Source organism: Mus caroli, chromosome 14 (genome assembly GCF_900094665.2).
Source record: "Mus caroli chromosome 14, CAROLI_EIJ_v1.1, whole genome shotgun sequence".
Taxonomy (NCBI): Eukaryota; Metazoa; Chordata; class Mammalia; order Rodentia; family Muridae; genus Mus; species Mus caroli.
In genome coordinates, this window is record NC_034583.1 from 89,852,441 (window position 1) to 89,870,439 (window position 17,999).

At 40.9% G+C, this 17,999-nt stretch overlaps 1 long non-coding RNA gene across 1 annotated transcript in view; it reads left to right on the forward strand.

Annotated features, from left to right (window-relative positions):
- Positions 1–16,783, forward strand: part of LOC110308941 — a 54,275-nt gene extending 37,492 nt beyond the window's left edge. The window contains exons 2-3 of the long non-coding RNA XR_002379643.1: positions 12,584–12,692; positions 16,033–16,783. This is a non-coding gene — a long non-coding RNA (uncharacterized LOC110308941). The remainder of the gene's footprint in view (positions 1–12,583; positions 12,693–16,032) is intronic.
- The last annotated feature ends 1,216 nt before the right edge of the window (positions 16,784–17,999 follow it).

Here is a 17,999-nt window from a genome sequence, read left to right on the forward strand (position 1 = left end):
CCCCCACCCACCTACCCACTCCCATCTCACTACCCTAGCATTCCCATTCACTGCAGCATCAAGTCTTCATAGGACCAAGGGCCTCCCCTCCCATTGAGACCAGAGAAGGCCCCGTCAGCTCCTTCAGTCCTTCCCCTAACTCCTCCATTGGGGTCCCTGTGCTCAGTCTGATGGTTGGTTTCAAGCCTTAGGCTTTTTGGTGGTGTTGATCTTTTTTGTTTCAGTAGTGAAAAATAGGCTAGTGAGATGGCTTTGTGGAAAAAAGTGATTACCACACAAGTCTAATGACTCAAGTTAGATCCCCACAAAAGGTAGATGGGAGGAACAACTCTACAAAGGTGACTCCTGTCTTTGGTATAGAATTGACTTCTGATTTTCACTTGTGCGCTGATATACACAACATACACATACATGTATATGTACATATACATATACACAGTACTCACAGTGATGGGAAAAGAAAGAATTTCAAATTAAGCACAAACTAACATGGTCATGACACCAAGCCAGTTTTGTGGAAAATAAAGAAGTCTATACACTGAAAAGGAAAAATGACTGTCTTAATCATGAAAAATAGTAGAAATCATGAGAGAAATAGGTAAGCAAGGGAAAGCCAGGAAGGCATCCACCTTGTCCAATATATTAAGCTAGCAAACCACTGACATTAATAGGGAAAACAGTAAAGAGCAAACAGTCTAACTCCCATAAGAGACATGAAAAAAAATCATAGCAATTAATAAGCTAATGTCTCAACAATAAACTTCAGTGTACAAGGCCTTAACTTAAATAAAGATACTCAGAGTGGCTGACTGTATTAGAGGACTGTGGTGATTTGAAAACACTTGGCCCAGGGAGTAGCACTATTAGGAGGTGTGGCCTTGTTGGAATAAGTGTGTCCTTGTTGGAGGAAGTGTGTCATTGTTGGAGTGGGTAATGAGATCCTCCTCCTAGTCATGTGGGAGCTAATCTTTCTCTAGCAGCCTTCAGACGAAGATATAGAACTCTCAGCATCTCCTGCACCATGCCTGCTTAGATGCTGCAATTCTCCTGCCTGGATGAGCCTATAAGCCAGCCCCAGTTAAATGTTGTCCTTATAAGAGTTGCCTTGGTCATGGTGCCTGTTCATAGCAGTAAAACCCTAAGACAAAGATTAAATCTAACTGTGTGTACAAGAAACACATTTTACTGGTAAAGTCTAGGAGCTAAAGGAGGCAAAACAATCAAGCATAGAAGCCAGAAACAAGCTGGTACAGCTATTCTGAAAAAATAGGCTTTAAGTCAAAACTAGTGAGAAATGATAATGAAAGGTACTGCATGTTACTAAATATTCACTCATCAGGAATATGTGACACTTACAAATATATATGCACTGAACAATGAGATGCTTGGTTTCATAAAACAAACACTACAGGTCATAAAGTTCAGATAGATGCTGATATAATAGTACCATGATGTAAATACTTCACTCTCTTCATTAGAAAGGTCATGCTAACTGAAAGTCAACAGATCACAAAGTTTAACAACACCATAGATCAAATGGACTTGACACAATACTTCATTCAACAGACACAGAATACACATTCTTCTTAGGAGCCTGTGTACATTGTCTAAAGTGTCACATTCTCGGCCATAAATCAAGTCTTAACAAATACAAAAGAATAAAAATAATTTCTTGCATCCCTTCAGATCACAATTCAATAAACTAGAAATAAGTAGCAATAAAGGCTATGTTAACTATATAAATACATGGAAACTAAAAAAGTAAAAAGTACACTCTTGAGTGATCAGTTGGTGTTTGCAGAAATAAGAGAGGAAATTTAAAACTTCTTAGAATCAAATAAAAATGAAAGCAAACCTACCAGGAACTGTGGAATAGTATTATAGCAGATCACAAACAAATAATATAATTTTGCATCTCAATGTCCTAAGGGGGATTAAAAAAAAAAAGAAAAAGAAAAGAAAAGCGCAATTCAAACTCAAAAGTGGTAGATGGCAAGAAATTAGAAATGTCAGGGAAGGAATTAATAAAATGGCAGCTAAATTATCAATACATTGGATCTGCTAACCGAGAAAGGATAGTTTCATTGAAGCAGTAAATTGTCTGTTTACTATTTATCCTCGTGTCTCAGAGCTTCATTTGGTGTTCTGGTTTTTTGTTTGTTTGTTTGTGTTTTGTTTTGTTTTTATCTCAGAGGAGCATCTTCTCAAATTGCACTACAGTAGGTTTATCCGAGAAGATTTTCTGGTGTTTTCTGTATCTGGAAATGTCTTAAATGCTGCTGTGAAAATTCTAGCCTAGCACATCTCACTCCGTTTTCTTCCTTCCATTAGTGCCCTGATAAGTGAGCAGTTACAGTAATTGCCACTTTTCTGTAGGTAACAGGAAAAAGAAAACCAAAAACAAAACCAGGCATTACCTGCTTTGTATCATTCTGTTTGATAGGACTTTTTTTGTGGTGTTCTTAGCATTTTCTCATTGTCCTCAGTATTCTGTAGCTTAATTCAGAATGCATCAGGGAAGAGATTTCTTTTTAGTTGCTATGCCTGGCATTTATTGAACCCCTTACAGGCAAGAGTTGGTGTTTGCTTTTTTAGAAAATTTTCAGCCATTACTTCTTTTTACCTTATCACATTATAATCTACGTTAAGACTGTCTTTGTCTTTAAAATACTAAATCAGTTCCTTTATCATGCCTGAGATGCCATTGTATTGTTTTTTGATGCCTACTGCTTACTCATTGATTATATGTCATTATCTAACAATCACTCAATATTAATGTGTCAGATTCCCTTCTAGTGTTAGGATGCTATGGACTAAGAAATAAACAGTGTAGTACATAGTATATGAATGAGTTGCACTGAAAAACCCTGATCACAAGAAATAAACAGTGTAGTACATAGTATATGAATGAGTTGCACTGAAAAACCCTGATCACAAGAAATAAACAGTGTAGTACATAGTATATGAATGAGTTGCACTGAAAAACCCTGATCACAAGAAATAAACAGTGTAGTACAGTGGGTGTCAGAATAGCAAATCATCTCAGTCATCTCTTCCTGTCACCTTGTGCCCTCTGGACTTTCTCAGGCACGATCAGGAATATACCACTTCAGATGATTTCAAACGACACAGAGAAGCTAAAGGCTTGTGTTTTCCCCTGCTCTTCCTCCACAACGCAACCCAGCCTAGACTGGAACCTGCTATCCTGCCAGCTCAGGCTCTTGGCTGATGGGCATATGGGGCACACCCCAGAGCATGGCTTCTAACTTCCTTTTTTCAGTGGCTACATTTCTGAAATAACTTTAATGTTTCTTATATTTTGAGTTCTTCTAAGTGAAGCTATTGTATTTAAAAAGCAAGAGGACAGAAATATACTTTGGACCTGATTAGGCTGTAACAAAACCCTCAATTGTGATGTTTTGTGAAATATGCACTAGAAGATAATAAGGTATAAAATAAACGTGAAATTATTTCTGTAATCCATAAATTTTCCACCTGGTGCTTAGGAAAAGGTGCAAGTGACCTCACGCTGTGATCCTCAAGCTAATTTACATTTTGCTTTTGAGATGAGATATTTGCCTTGAGTCTCCTTAAGTAACCGTGTGGACATTTGCATGCTTGATTCCTTTGCATTCAGCACGCTTAGCTGACCTGTGTGAGTCTTACCAGCATTTCCAACCAGGAGAACCTCTTGGATTCCTGACAGCAGCACTTCAGGTCATTCACTGGCTTCATTAATCAAGATGTTTAGTTGAGAAGTGCTTTACATGAGAGGCTCAGAAGCAAGTCTTTCCCTCACAGGCCCCTGAGTTATATGCTCTGTTAGTTAATTTTCTCATTGCTGTGACCCAATAACCTGACAAAGAGCAACTTACAAGAGAGAGAGGGTTTACTAGGGCTTATAGCTCAAGAAGGGAAAGAGTTCCATCGTGGCGGGAACACATGGTGGCTGGAGCCGAATGTCACATCAGATCCAGTGTCAGTAGGTAAAAGGCTGGGTGAGCAGTGGAGGTGGGCTATCAGATCCCCTGCACCCCGCCTCCCCATCAGGCAAGAGTCCATTTCCTAAGGATTCAATGACCTTTCCAGAGCAGTGCCAGCAGGTAGGGGTCAAGTGTTCAAACACGTGAGGCTAGAGTGGAGAGTTCACAGTTAAACCTCAAGTTGCTTACACAGCATGCTATTAAAGCATAGCTTAAGTAAAGCGCACCTGAAGTGTCTTGGTGTTATATACCTTACGTTACAGTTGCTTATGTCACAGCAAACAGTCACAGCAAACAGCACAGGCTTCCCTATGGAAAGTCCCTTTCCAGACAATCTTTACTGAATTCTGTGAGAACAGCATGACTTTGCTGTATCAGGATGGAATTGTCCATTATTTCTTTGTGCTTAGCTGCTGGCATTTATGTACTTTCTACTTTAGAAAAGGTTTTCATTTTTGTAATCGATCTAATGCCTATCACTTTTAGGGCAATCTTCAAACACTTTGATTTGAATTGAATAATTGCCTTGTTTACTGGCAATGTGTTGGAGCTTAAAATATGTATGTAAGAGTGTAGGTTTTCTTGGTAAATCACATTAGGTTGCATTCTGTCATTGCAAGTCAGGAAGTGTTTTAGTCTTTTCTATGCTAAATTGATGGTAGCATTCAGGGAAGCTGGTTAACTCCTAAAGATGTAAACTTCAGAGCCAAAGGGGATCTCAGCAATCACCTAACTACTGCACTGTCATGGGCATCTGCCATTGTGGCAGATGAACTTTGAATATAGAGCCAGGAATCAGATGGACAAGCTCCCTAAGGAAACTTATAGCAGGAGAGAGAGAACACAGCCAACCATGGTAACAGCGTGTGATGATGAGCTGTTGAAAACAGGAAGTCATGAGAGATGTATTGCTCTCATCTGACTTTGTCAGAACATCAAAGAAGGTAACCTCAAACAACGAATGGGTGCTGAAGCGAGGATGGAGTGAATGAGCAGAGGAAGGCAGTGAGAAGGAGGGCAGAAGAATGGAGGAATGAATGAACCAGAGAGACCAGAATGGGCAATCCTCAGGAGGTGATGCTGTCAGTACTTCAGGGAATAACAGAAGCTTAGGAAATGCTGAGAGTGATCATGCCGAAAACACAGCAAAAACAGCAGGGACCTCACAGGCAGGTAGACGTCTCCAGTTCATCCTGGTATCACAGGAAGCCCCTGAAGGGCTTCAAGTGTGCTCTCATACAACCAAATTTGCAGCCATGTCTTCCAGTCTGTGGGGAGTGTGCTAGAAAGAAGTAAGACTGGGGCCGTGGAGATGTCTTCTTAGAGACCATTGCTTAGAACAAAGTGATCATGCGAATTAGAAGGTGATTGAATTAGGAAACTGTTCAAAGGCGATTACATCAGAATTTGGCAAATGGTAATGGACATTAAGGGAGAAAGACAGCTCAAAGGTTCTTCACAGATTGCCTGTTTAAGCAACCAGACATTTGGTGGCACTGCTTTCTGAACGGAGGAATAGCTATGGGGAGCACATCGATATGTGTGTGAGTGCACACCCAGTGGAAAGAAGCGAACAGGAGAGTGTTGGGTGAATTTGTAACAGAATTTTCTGTTGCTTGCAAGATACTCAGCTCTCCAACAGCGATATCCTGCAAAACACACCTGAAGCCCAGGAGACAAAGGCTAGATTCATTACACCAATCTGATTATGATCCACAAATAAGTAGCTTTAAAACTTGCTTGCAAAACCAGGTGACTCTTAGAGATAATTAATATATTGTTTTCTAAAGTGAATTTCAAGGTGGACTTGTTCGATGAAATACTTTGAGTGAACTTACTTAATGGTCAAGCGGGCTTCAGAGAAGCATTGAACAATATCCTTCCCTTGAAAATGTACAGGGCAGGATACAGGAACAAATTAAGCCTATCAGGGTCAAAATGTGCTTCATTTACGTAATAGAGTGTTTCACAAACACCTCATGGCCATATTTATTAAAATATGGTTTATATGCTGGCAAGATGGCTCAGTGAGCAAAAGTGCCTGCTACCAAGTCTGACAGAATCTGATCCCCAGGAACCACGTAATAAAAGGAGAAAACTAATTCCCATGAATTGTTTGTCCCCCAAACAAGCACTGTAGCACACACACCCCTCCCCAATAATGTAATAATTTTAAAAATTAAAAGAACGCAATTTACATAAAATAGAGCGTGTGTATCTCAGGTGCGCAGCACAGGGAAGAGCTAAGCTCTGCCGACCTTCTGCCATGCAGTTTCAGGTCACTTAGCCACGGACCATGGATATTCTGCTTCTCTTTCCAATGATCTCACAGTCTGCGATGAGTCTGTGCATAGACTTGACAGCTGATAGCCCTGAAAGGCTGAATACTTGACATCAGATTTAGACATAATCCCAGGTTCAAGGCCTTCCCGTTTTATTCTTGTTTTCTTTCCTAAACACAATTTAAAGTTTGATGGTGCTATTGTTGGACTCTACAACAACGGACAGTTTCATCTTATTGTCATTCTACACCATAGAAGATGCCAAGCAACTTAGTTTTGTTTTGGAGTTATGTCTTTTCCTTTTTTCCTTTACAGATTTGGAAAGACCGTGGCCACTATGTCATTTGAATGACGTAGGGACCTCACACGTGAAGCTATGCAGCATTTGCTCAATTAAACAGACTTGTTTTAGAACTTAGCAAGGGAAGCAGCTGGGTAGTGTGGGAAAGCAAATTAACTAGAATATTCTCGCTGGTTTCATTGTCTCTCACCTGTTTCTATGGAGTTGAAGTTTAATGAGCACTGAGTGCATGTCTTAGGATATTTCTTATTCTCCTTGTATTCAAATCTCACATTTAACCATAAAGTATGTTGTCAGGGAAAGATTGAACCATTCCAAACCTGTGCCTCCTCATCTCCTGTCTTGCCTCCTGCCATTACTTTATTAATTCGTTCAGAAAATATTTATTATCTTCAAAGAGTCAGTTTTTGCTTCCCATCCTAGGGCAGAATGGAGAAAGACAAGAGCTTGTGGTTATCTTAAAAATCCAACAGCAGCACCATCAACTTTTAAGACATATTTATGAAAGAGAACGTATGTGCAGATGTGCAGGGAATTGAACCTTCCATGAGCCTGGTGCTAAATGTGCAGTAAACCAAGTCTTGTTCAGAGGATGTTTTCTTTATCGCTTAGTTCAATATGTGGTTACTTTGTGCTCTCTCTCAATCTCTCTCTCTCTCTGTCTCTCTCTCTCTCAATGTGTGTGTGTGTGTGTGTGTGTGTGTGTGTCTGTCTTTCTCTGTCTCTCTCCGTGTCTGTCTCTGTCTGTCTCTGTCTCTGTCTCTCTTGTTTAGTTACCAGTTCAATTAGGATGTTTTTACAGTTAGATGTTTGTACATGTCTCTGGTCTCTGTTCCACCCACTCTTGTGACTGATTGCCCCAGAGCAGATGCCCGTGTCTAACCTGGGTTGTTGTAACACCCCTTATCTAGCTCCTGCGTCTCTTTCTTTTCTCATCCATCTCTGCCCTCCACCCTACTGCTCGAATTATCTTTTTTTTTTATTAGACATTTTCTTTATTTACATTTCAAATGTTATCCCCTTTTCTGGTTTCCCCTCCAAAAACCCCCTATCCCTTCTCCCCTCCCCCTGCTCACCAACCCACCCATTCCTGCTTCCTGGTCCTGGTATTCCCCTATACTGGGGCATAGAGCCTTCACAGGAACAAGGGCCTCTCCTCTCATTGATGACCAACAAGGCCATTCTCTGCTACATATGCAGCTGGAGCTATGGGTCTCACCATGTGTGCTCTTTTGTTGGTGGTTTAGTCCCTGGGAGCTCTGGGGGGCGGGGAGGGGGTACTGGTTAGTTCATATTGTTATTCCTCCTATGGGGCTGCAAATCCCTTCAGCTCCTTGGGTCCTTTCTCTAGTTCCTCCACTGGGGGCCCTGTGCTCAGTCCAATGGTTGGCTGAGAGCACCCACCTCTATTTGTCAGGCATTGGCAGAGCCCCTCAGGAAACAGTTCTATCAGGCTCTTGTCAGCAAGCACTTGTTGGCATCCACACTCGTGTCTGGGTTTGGTGGTTGTATACAGGATGGATCCCCAGGTGGGGCAGTCTCTGTGTGGTCATTCCTTCAGTCTCTGCTCCACACTTTGTCTCTATAACTCCTTCCATGGGTGTTTTGTTCCCCTTTCTAAGAAGGATCGGAGTAACCACACTTCAGTCTTCCTTCTTCTTGAGTTTCATGCGTTTTGCAAATTGTGTCTTGGGTATTCTGAACTTCTGGACTAATATCCACTTATCAGTGAGTGATTGTCATGTGTGTTCTTTTGTGATTGGGTTACCTCACCCAGGATGATATCCTCCAGATCCATCCATTTGCCTAAGAATTTCATAAACTCATTCTTTTTAATAGCTGAGTAGTACTCCATTGTGTACATGTCCCACATTTTTGTATCCATCCCTCTGTTGAGGGACATCTGGGCTCTTTCCAGCTTCTGACTATTATAAATAAGGCTGCTATGAACATAGTGGAGCATTTGCATTATCGTTTTAAAGCTTAAATCTGATGATATATATATATATATATATATATATATATATATATATATATATATATGACCTTTGTGTAGATTTGAAACCCTAAACTCATTTCATGTATTCCCTTAATTCCATCCTCAGTGTCTTTCTCCACTTCTTTCTGAGTTTCTTCAAGAGACACTGCTACCATGTTATTCTCTTTCCTCATGCTCTATGCCCATTCTCCACGTCTTAGTATATAATCCTTTCCCCACTCCCTTTGTCTTTATTGTTATTAAAATGCTCAATAACCTCAGATTTCTCCAAATAAAAGGAATAGCCTTCCCATTATTACTTCTCCTTCCTGGGACTTGTAGGCCAAAAAGATCTAATTCTGTCACTCTCTAAAGTCAGCCATCATAATAAAAGCATTTACAAACATAAACAAACAAAAAAGCAAAAATTTGTTTTAAAAAAGTGAACACTATACAGAGAAACCCTGTCTTGAAAAACCATAAAAAAATTGAACAAACCCTCAATTTCACAAAAATGTACAAATATAAACATTTGAATGTAATATCACTTTCCTATCATGAAATGCATCCCTTTCTTTTCATACAAGCGTTCAAAACCTTATAACATTCCTTAGCTTGTGGATCATGCAAACACAACATGACCTTCTCCTCTATTCGTTATTTTCTTGACCCCTTACCCAAATGACAGGCTTATTTCATGTTTATTTCATATTCATAATCCCCGTTACTCTGGCAACCATCAACATACTGGGGACTAAATGAATGTTCATGAAATTGAACGATGAACACACATCGTTTTATGGTATCATCCATCACAAACTGCAGTGATATGATAAATAAAACCTACTTAATTAGCAAGAAAATCATTTTTCATTTCATCCCCTTTGCAAAATCTCTCTGAAGTATGGTATTTCAATTTTCTGCCCTAGTAAGTATGGTTTAGTGAGTATATTTAATGATTATATGCATTGCCCCCAGGTCATGATTAACGATAAGAATTCTGGTGTTGCCAAGTAACATAGACAGAGAAGCTATAGCAAATTGAACTCCAAATGCCTACAGATGGGATGACAACAGAAATTGCTTTTCTGATGCAGATTAAGTCTGTGATATATGTTAATTTTTAGCCTCTCTCTCTCTCTCTCTAGTGGTGTACAGGAACTGAAGAAAACAAAACTAGCTAATGATCTTATTGACTAGTCTCCAGAACCATTGCCCCTAATATAGAGGATCTGGTGCTATAGATTTCTTTAATATTTTTCCTATCCCTCTCACTGAAGGGAGTTGAAACTGCACCACCGGACAAGGACACAACACTGAAAACAGAGAAATACACAACACTGACCTGAGGAGGAAAACACAGATATAGGTGTCATGAATGTCTGCTTTAATGACTAATTGAAGGTCTCCATTAAATGCATGTTAACAGCACAAAGAACACCATACTCGATCCTCCAAGATGTTTGTCCATGTGGCAGGAACAGAGCTTTTAGGTCCTTGTTGATGTTCTAGGACTACAAGCTCACTATCTCCTGGTTATAGTAAAGTCTTTTTTCCTCCCAAATATGGTGCCTTGAGAAGAGCATTCATCTAACCAGAGAAACTCAGTCTCTGTTTGCTCTATAAAAATCTTTAAAAATAATGTATTGTGCTTGAAATTTCCATACATATATACAATATATTTGGATCATATCCACTCTCCACTATTTCCCTTCAACTCCAGGATATCTTAATCTGTCCCTCTCCCAACTTCACATCTTCAACTATTATTAATCAATTTGAGTTCAACTCTTAGTGCTGACATAGTCACGTGGGTATGCAGCCATCCACAGGGATAGCAGCAGCCTACCAGCAGGCACACCTCTAAAAGAGAATGCCTTTCTCCCTTACCAGCCAACAACTGACATTAGCTTCCACTTTGGTGGTGGCTTAGGGACTCTGTCCATTCCAGGCATGTGCTGAAACTTTAACTAGCTTGATCTTGTGTTGATCTTAGAGAGGGAAGCATAGCTGTTATGAATTGATGCGTACACTGGGTATGTTGTGTGTCTAAAGGCATTTCACAGTGATCCTTCCCACCCTCTGCTACTTACATTCTCTTCAATATAAGTGGTTTAATATTGCTCATATTAATACCCACAATACTGCAATTGGTTTAATACAAAACACATCGGATGGGTCTGCACAGATTGGTTGCTTAGTGAGACCTCCTGTGCTTTTGCATCTTCAAACTGCCTTGAGCAATCTCTGCAATGGTTGTGGTTTGTTTTAGGATGGCAGCACATTTCTTATTGTTTTTCTGTACTTTTACATATGCACTTCATGGAACACAATATGATTTCTATGGCTTAAAGGCTTTTATAGATACAACTATCTAGGGAAAAAAGAAAATTGTGCAAAGGGCCCTGCATGTTCTTGTATTTGAAGCATCCATAGTTGGATTCTGATCTTGAGAGACCGGCTACTAATGGGAGATATCTACTTTGTCAACGAATTCTTGGACGAAATACAGTCATTGAGAAGAAGTTCTAGACAAGAGTAGGCCTGAACCTGTGGAAGCATTTTTCTATTCAAGGCACAGAGTGGGGAAATATATCTGTCTTAGTTAGGCTTTCTTTTTTTTTTTTTTTTTAAAAAAAACATTTGTTTTTATTCTTTTTAAGATTTATTTATTTATTTCATGTATGTGAATATACTGTCACTGTTTTCAGACACACCAGAAGAGGGCATCAGATCCCCATTACAGATGGTTGTGAGCCACCATGGGGTTGCTGGGAATTAAACTCAGGATCTCTGGAAGAACAGTCAGTGCTCTTAACCACTGAGCCATCAATCCAGCCCCTAGTTAGGCTCCAATGCTGCAAAAAAACCACCATGACCAAAAAGGTAGTTGGGAGGAACGGATTACACTCCCACACTGCTGTTCATCACTAAGGAAGCCAAGGCAGGAACTCAAACAAGGTAGGAACCTGATGGTAGGAGCTGATGTAGAGGCCTTGGAGGGGTGCCGCTTATTGGATTGCTTCCCCTGGCTTGCTCAGCTTGCTTCTTATAGAACCCAGGGCCAACAGTCCAGGGATGGCACCATCCACAATGGGCTGGGTCTTCTCCTATTGGTCACTAATTGAGAAAATGCCTTAGAGCTGGATCTCCTGGGGGCATTTTCTCAACTGACGCTCCTTCCTCCCTGAAGACTCTATCTTGAGTCAAGTTGATACACAAAAGCATCCAGCACAACATTCAGGTGGTCACCCAGGGAACACGCTTTGAGAGGTATTCTGAAGGATCCTTTGATACAACTCCTTTTATCCTAAGTGCTACTGCGTTTGGAAATCCATGAGAATTCAGTCTTTAGAGTCAAACGTGCCCTCATCTTACCCTGCTTTCTATACTCACTCAAAGGCATCGGTGGAGTCCCAGTGATGCACAAATGCAGCTCTACACTCAGAAACAAAACCACCCAAGCCATTAAGACATCATTGGTCTTCTAGAGATGGAAAACTAATACAGAGACTAAGAGCTGACACTTATCTTACCTAAGACACCATGCAGAATAATTTATAGGTATTTCCTCACCTACTTAGCTTAATACGCATAAATTAGAAACATTAAAAACCTGTGTTACATCTAGAGGTATCATTCTAAAGAAGTGGACAATATTTAAGGGCATGGAAGCAGTTTGGTGGGGAGGAAAAAAATTTGTAAAAATCAACTAAGAGGTATGGGGCCTGCCCTTAAAAATGATTTCCATCCCCAGTGAGTCTACATTGGAAAAAACTAATTTTTGATTGTACATGGTTACCAATTGCGATAACACCTGGGTTAGGATTAAGGGATTGTGTCTATTTCTCCTCTCAGAGCTGGGACTGCATCTGGTGTAGACCCATGCATGCTGCCATGGTCTCTGTGAGTTCATGTGTGTATAAGTCCTGCAGTGTTTAGAAGGCCTAGTTCCTTAGTGTGCTACATCCCCTCTGGCTTTACAATCTTCCTGCCTTCTCTCCCTCAGAGTTCCAATCAATATCTGATTGGATTTTAGGTCTGCTCAACCCATCCCAAAACACTGTTCAGCTGGCCAAGAACCTGAGTCCAGATAGACAAAGAAGTGAGGGAAGAAGCAACTACCACTGTTCTGCTAAAGGCATGAGGTACTAAAATGAGCTCTAATGACATTCTGCTATACACATAGATCAGTGCCTTGGTGAGCCACCACCAGAGAAACCTTTTCCTGCAGGAGTTGCAAACAAATCCAGAGACCCACAGCTAAACAATATTGAGAGAGAAAGAGAGAGAGAGAGAGAGAGAGAGAGAGAGAGAGAGAGAGAGAGAGAGAGAGAGAGAGAGAGAGAGAGAGAGCTTGGAATACTATTCTTTGTACCATAAAATTTGCCAAGACCCTTTTTTTTTTAACCTTATATGTTCTTTGTCCTTATGTACATATTATGGCTTCCAGTTTTGAGTTTTTATGAAATACCTGTGTGTGTGTGTGTGTGTGTACACATGTGTTTCTGCATCCATGTGTATTACTTGTGCCTTATCTTTGATTCTTTTCTGTTTGCCTGTTTGTTTTGTCCCATCCAAATTCGTCTGGTTTTGTTTTATCTTGTTTTATTTTTAGTATTACCCCCTGGATATCTGTTTGTTTTCAAATGAGAGACAGAAAGGATTCAGACATGAGGGGAGATGGAGAGGATCTTAGAGGAGGAACCATAATCAGAACATATTTTACCAAAAGTGTATATTTTCAATGATAGAAAAAATGGAAGAAAAAAATCAGCTAAGAAGGTTTTTTGGTTACATTAGTGGTTGCTATTTGTCTTTTTGTTTGTGTTTTTAAATGTCCTTATTTGGTGTGTGTGTGTGTGTGTGTGTGCACGTGCAAGTTATAGCACGCATGGAAGTTAGAAGACAACTTGCTGGAGTTGGTCTCTCCTACTATGTGAGTTTCAGAGATCAAATGTAGAGCATCAGACCTGGCAGCAAGTACCTCTACCCACTGAGCTATCTGACCAGCACAGTGGTTGCTATTCTTAATATTGTTTGCAATTTCTTCTCTTGTCTCCAGTGCTGTGCTGTTGTAATGTTCTAGGGAATAGCCCATACGTTTACTTCTCTCTCCTCTATTCCTTCTTTGGTATAAACAGTCTCGGTTTGGGAAACTTACACATGCTGACGGTTTCTATATTGACTTCACTTGTACGACCTGCCTTCTAAGTCCTGGAGTTATATATCCAATTCCATACTGGAAAGTGCTCTTGAGTAGCTTTATAGATTCAACTTCAATGTTGTCAAGTGTGAATACCTCTCTTCCCCCAGCCCTGCATTTATCACAACTGATACATTTGTAATTCCAGTGTCATAATGAAATCCTTGAACTCATTATTGACACATCTTATTCTCTTGGTCCTCACATTTCATTTTGTTAAGAAATATTAGAAGCCAACACTCCTAGTTAATAAGTACAGCGACTTACCCTGGTAAGCTGTACTGAAGTCCTATTTGTTTTTTACAGTTGCATTTTCCACTTTTTCTTTTTTTATTCAGTTCCCAAGAAGATGTCTATATTTCTATAATATTCTTGCTAAAGATGCTATACAATACCATGAGAAAATATCAGATGAATGCAAGCTACAGAACATTCTAGAAAATACCTAACTGTTACTTATCGTATGTGCCCAGTCATCTGACAAGGCAACACTGAGCATCTGTGTAAACAGATCTGAGGGACGTAAGAACACAACCGCTAAGATGGCTATGGGCTCCACAAACAGAAACTGGTGCCTGAGAGGACATTGGGGAAAACAGGAGGACAAAGAGGATTAAGTCTTAATTAGTTAAGAGAATAATAAATATATATCAGACTTAAGTATATATATCATGTATCATATATTCATGTGAATATATGAATTAAAATTAACCAGAGAAAAACTAAATGCAATCTGTAATTTATGTTTATGAACATTATATAATGGGTATATAAGCTAACATTGGGATAAACTGTGTGAAGGACTTACGGGAACTCTTTCTATATGTGGTTTGCAACATTTCTGCCAAGTAAAAACTATTTCACACCAAGAAGAGATCTTGCTGGGTCCTCCTTCACAAGTTTTGTAGAATTAGGCCAGTTAACACCTCCTTGAAAACCACTTTGGATCATGGTTTTAATATCCACGAAGCCATTTTGAGCTTGACCATCGTCTTTCTGTGGGTATCACCTTCTTCCTTTGTTTAAAAACCCCATCAATCCCTGTTCACTGTCACTGTTCAACAAGCCAAGGTTGAAAGTATCTACATGACACCCAAGGGGGTGGGGTTTTCAGTAAAGAATTGGGTATCAAGAGAAACAAGTTTGAGAATTATTTGTCAGTATGTGTGGGGCTTTTGAAACCAAGATTGAATGTGTGCGCCTAAGGGGAAGCATCAACAGAGAAGTGAGCAGGAAGGACTGATCATGGTTCACTGCAACCTGAGTTGCAAAGGAAATTCCCAGTGGTCTTAGCTTTTTAAAGTTGGGCGTCATCATCATCTCTATCACCATCATCACCACTTCCATCACTATGATGAGCTATCTCCCAAAACTTAACACACGAATGCAGAGTGTAAGAGATCTTTCCTCTTGTCCCCCCCTCCCCCGGCAATGTATTCCATGTACCCCACAAGTCGAGAATACTTCTTGGCAGAAGTAGTGTAGATACTTTACAAATACTTGCTGATGTGTTTAATGAGAGGTAGGATAGGTAAGAACTGGAAAGTATTTTGGTAGGAAAAGTAGAGCAGACAGCATGACTCACGGCAATGGCCACACTCCACTCGATACAGAAAGATAAGGCATAAAGGAAGAGAGGTGGTGACGTTTTCTGTGATGATGTCCAATAGGATACTCATTGTGTAGCTCTGCAACTCAGAAGGCCTATCAGGGATGCAAGGAGACATTTGGAAATCTCTCTGGTAATTATGGGCATGAGAAGAATGACAAAGGCAGGCTGCTTCCAATCTATGTATTCATTTCACGAGAGGTGGAGGCGAGGGTGGATGCACCCCTAGAAGGGTTTTCTAAGAGGCAAATGGCGGGGTGGATGAGGTGTGGGGGGGGATCAATTAGAGAGTGATGGAGTTCAGAAATGAAGATCACTGCATGTTAGACGCATGCTTTGGCTCCTTCAAAATTTGACAGAACTCTAGCTGGCTTATAATGAACGAGGGGAAGAGTTAGAGGATTCAGGTAGTTGCCCCTTTAGAAGCAAACGGTGGTGGATCAGAGCCTCAAATGCCAATTCCATACAAACAAAACCAGTTTTAACATAGGTGACATTGTTCGGTTATACCAAAGCCAGAGTTGGGGCAGGGGACAATTGTGCCAGTAGTGAGGTATGGAAGGGACATTAGCCTCTAAATTTTGTAAACTCTAGTCATTGAGGGGACACTGGCAATTCTGTTGGTCTTTCTATCACCTTGTCCTTTCCTTGGCACATAACTTTGCCACTACAGCTTGCACTTGGCAGAGATTTGATTCATCAGGGAAGACAGAACTCTGTGTTTGCATGCTTTAAGGCAGAGATGAAGTCTACTTTGGCAAGCCCCACAAGGAAAGAGAGAAAAGAAAACAAGAGCCATAGTCCTCTGCAGGCCAAGATACGGGATTAAAGACACTGGATCCATTTTAGAAAAGACGTCTGCTAGCATGTGTTTACCCAACGGCAGCTTCCTCTCCTTCCAGACTCTGGTCTGGTCCTTTCCCATTAGCCTGAAGTGGGGGAAGTGACATCTTACATGAGAAAACGCTGTGAGGGAAAAGGAAGACTGCATTGCTCCGCCTCAACCCTCATGGGGTCCTCGTGTTTAGCAGGCATCGCCTTGGAGAATCTCTCTTGCTTATGTTTATATGACAGCATATCTTCAGAAATATTAAACACTTGCAACTCAGTCCCTGCAGCTCTGCGATAAACAGCGAACAGAGAGTGGCAGGATTCCCATCTTATAACTGACCTGAGATCCCCTTGACAGGTCTAATAGGATCACGTGTTCCTAAAGTCTTGACAGAAAATCAGATTCTAAGGGGGCATACTGCTAGAGAAGCCGAGTGACTTCTTTTAATACATTCTGAGTTTCTAGATTTGTATTCTCTGAGACTGAACTTGAGTGAACTTTCCCTCTTTTTTAGATAGCCTAAGAGCAGTGCTACACCTCATCCTGAGTCACCAATTATTGCCTGTTGATTTTGTAATAAAACATTCGGATCAAATCTGTGATGTCGCTCTGTCCTTTGCGGGGGTGGGGGGGCGGTGGGGGAGAACAGCGCATATTGGCCCAATTAAACCTAAAGTGGAAAGTGTAAAATTTTGTTATCATTTGTTTTTAAATGGAAGGCAAAGAGGATTCTAGCAGGAACCTGGGCGGATAACACAGTGAACTTTACATCTCAGGGCTGGAATCGAATCTTAATGGATTCATTGGTCAGGGTCCGTTTGCAAATGAAGGCGCTTGGAGAGGACACCACGGACTGAGTCAGTGCATAGAGACCCGTGCTACACAAGCCTGGTGGCTTGAGTTCGATCCCTGGGACCCCCATAAAGTTGAAGGGAGAAAACTGACTCCACACACTTAACCTCCTCGGACACTCTGAGGCACATGAGAGCCCTATCATGCATATGCACCCATACTCTCTATAGAAGTACTTTCTTGTTTTGTTTTGTTTTGCACACAAGAACAGGAATCAATGTTTCGAAGCCTCCTGCAATCCTTTATGCTCTGGCTTGAGCACAGTCAAAGGCAGTCTTCGATTCTCAGCTCGCCAATTAGTTGTTTGCAATTAGAACGCATTTACTCAGAGAGGGAGGATTCTTTCCCCCAGCCCCCTGCTTTTTTTTTTTTTTTTCATCTTTTAGTGTGTTTTCAGTGTGATGGTGCATGCATCGAAGACCTGAGTACACCAGGAGTGAATGAATGTCTGAGGGATGAACACCTAAGCAATTAGCCAATGACAAAGTGCTCTGTTGGATTCCAGGGACCAGGGAAGCCTTTCAGACACGCTCAGCTGTTGTTCTTCAGAGCAGAGGTTCTGGGCCTACCATGGGAAGCTTCTCAGCCTACTGCTAGTGTGAGGGAGATGCCTCTGCTCTTCCTGCACACTGCTAATCAGAGTGTAGCTCGGAAGGTCAGGTGAGGGCTACATCTGGATTGCCTTTATGGGACTACTCAACCCTTGTGTTTCTGCGCCGTGAACCCCACATAGCAACTTATCAATGCCCCACCAGAAGAGTCTCTGATTTCTAATGTCCCTCCCTAAAACGTTTGAATTAAGATTTGAACTGTGGAGCACCTGGGAGTTTGAAGGAAAGGTAGCAAAAATGGTGAAAATTTTGTGTCCATTTTTAAAAAAATAGCTGACACACCCCAAATGGCCTCCATTTTCAGAATTTTTGTTCAGCCAGGCTACCTTCTTGTCCCAGTGGTGA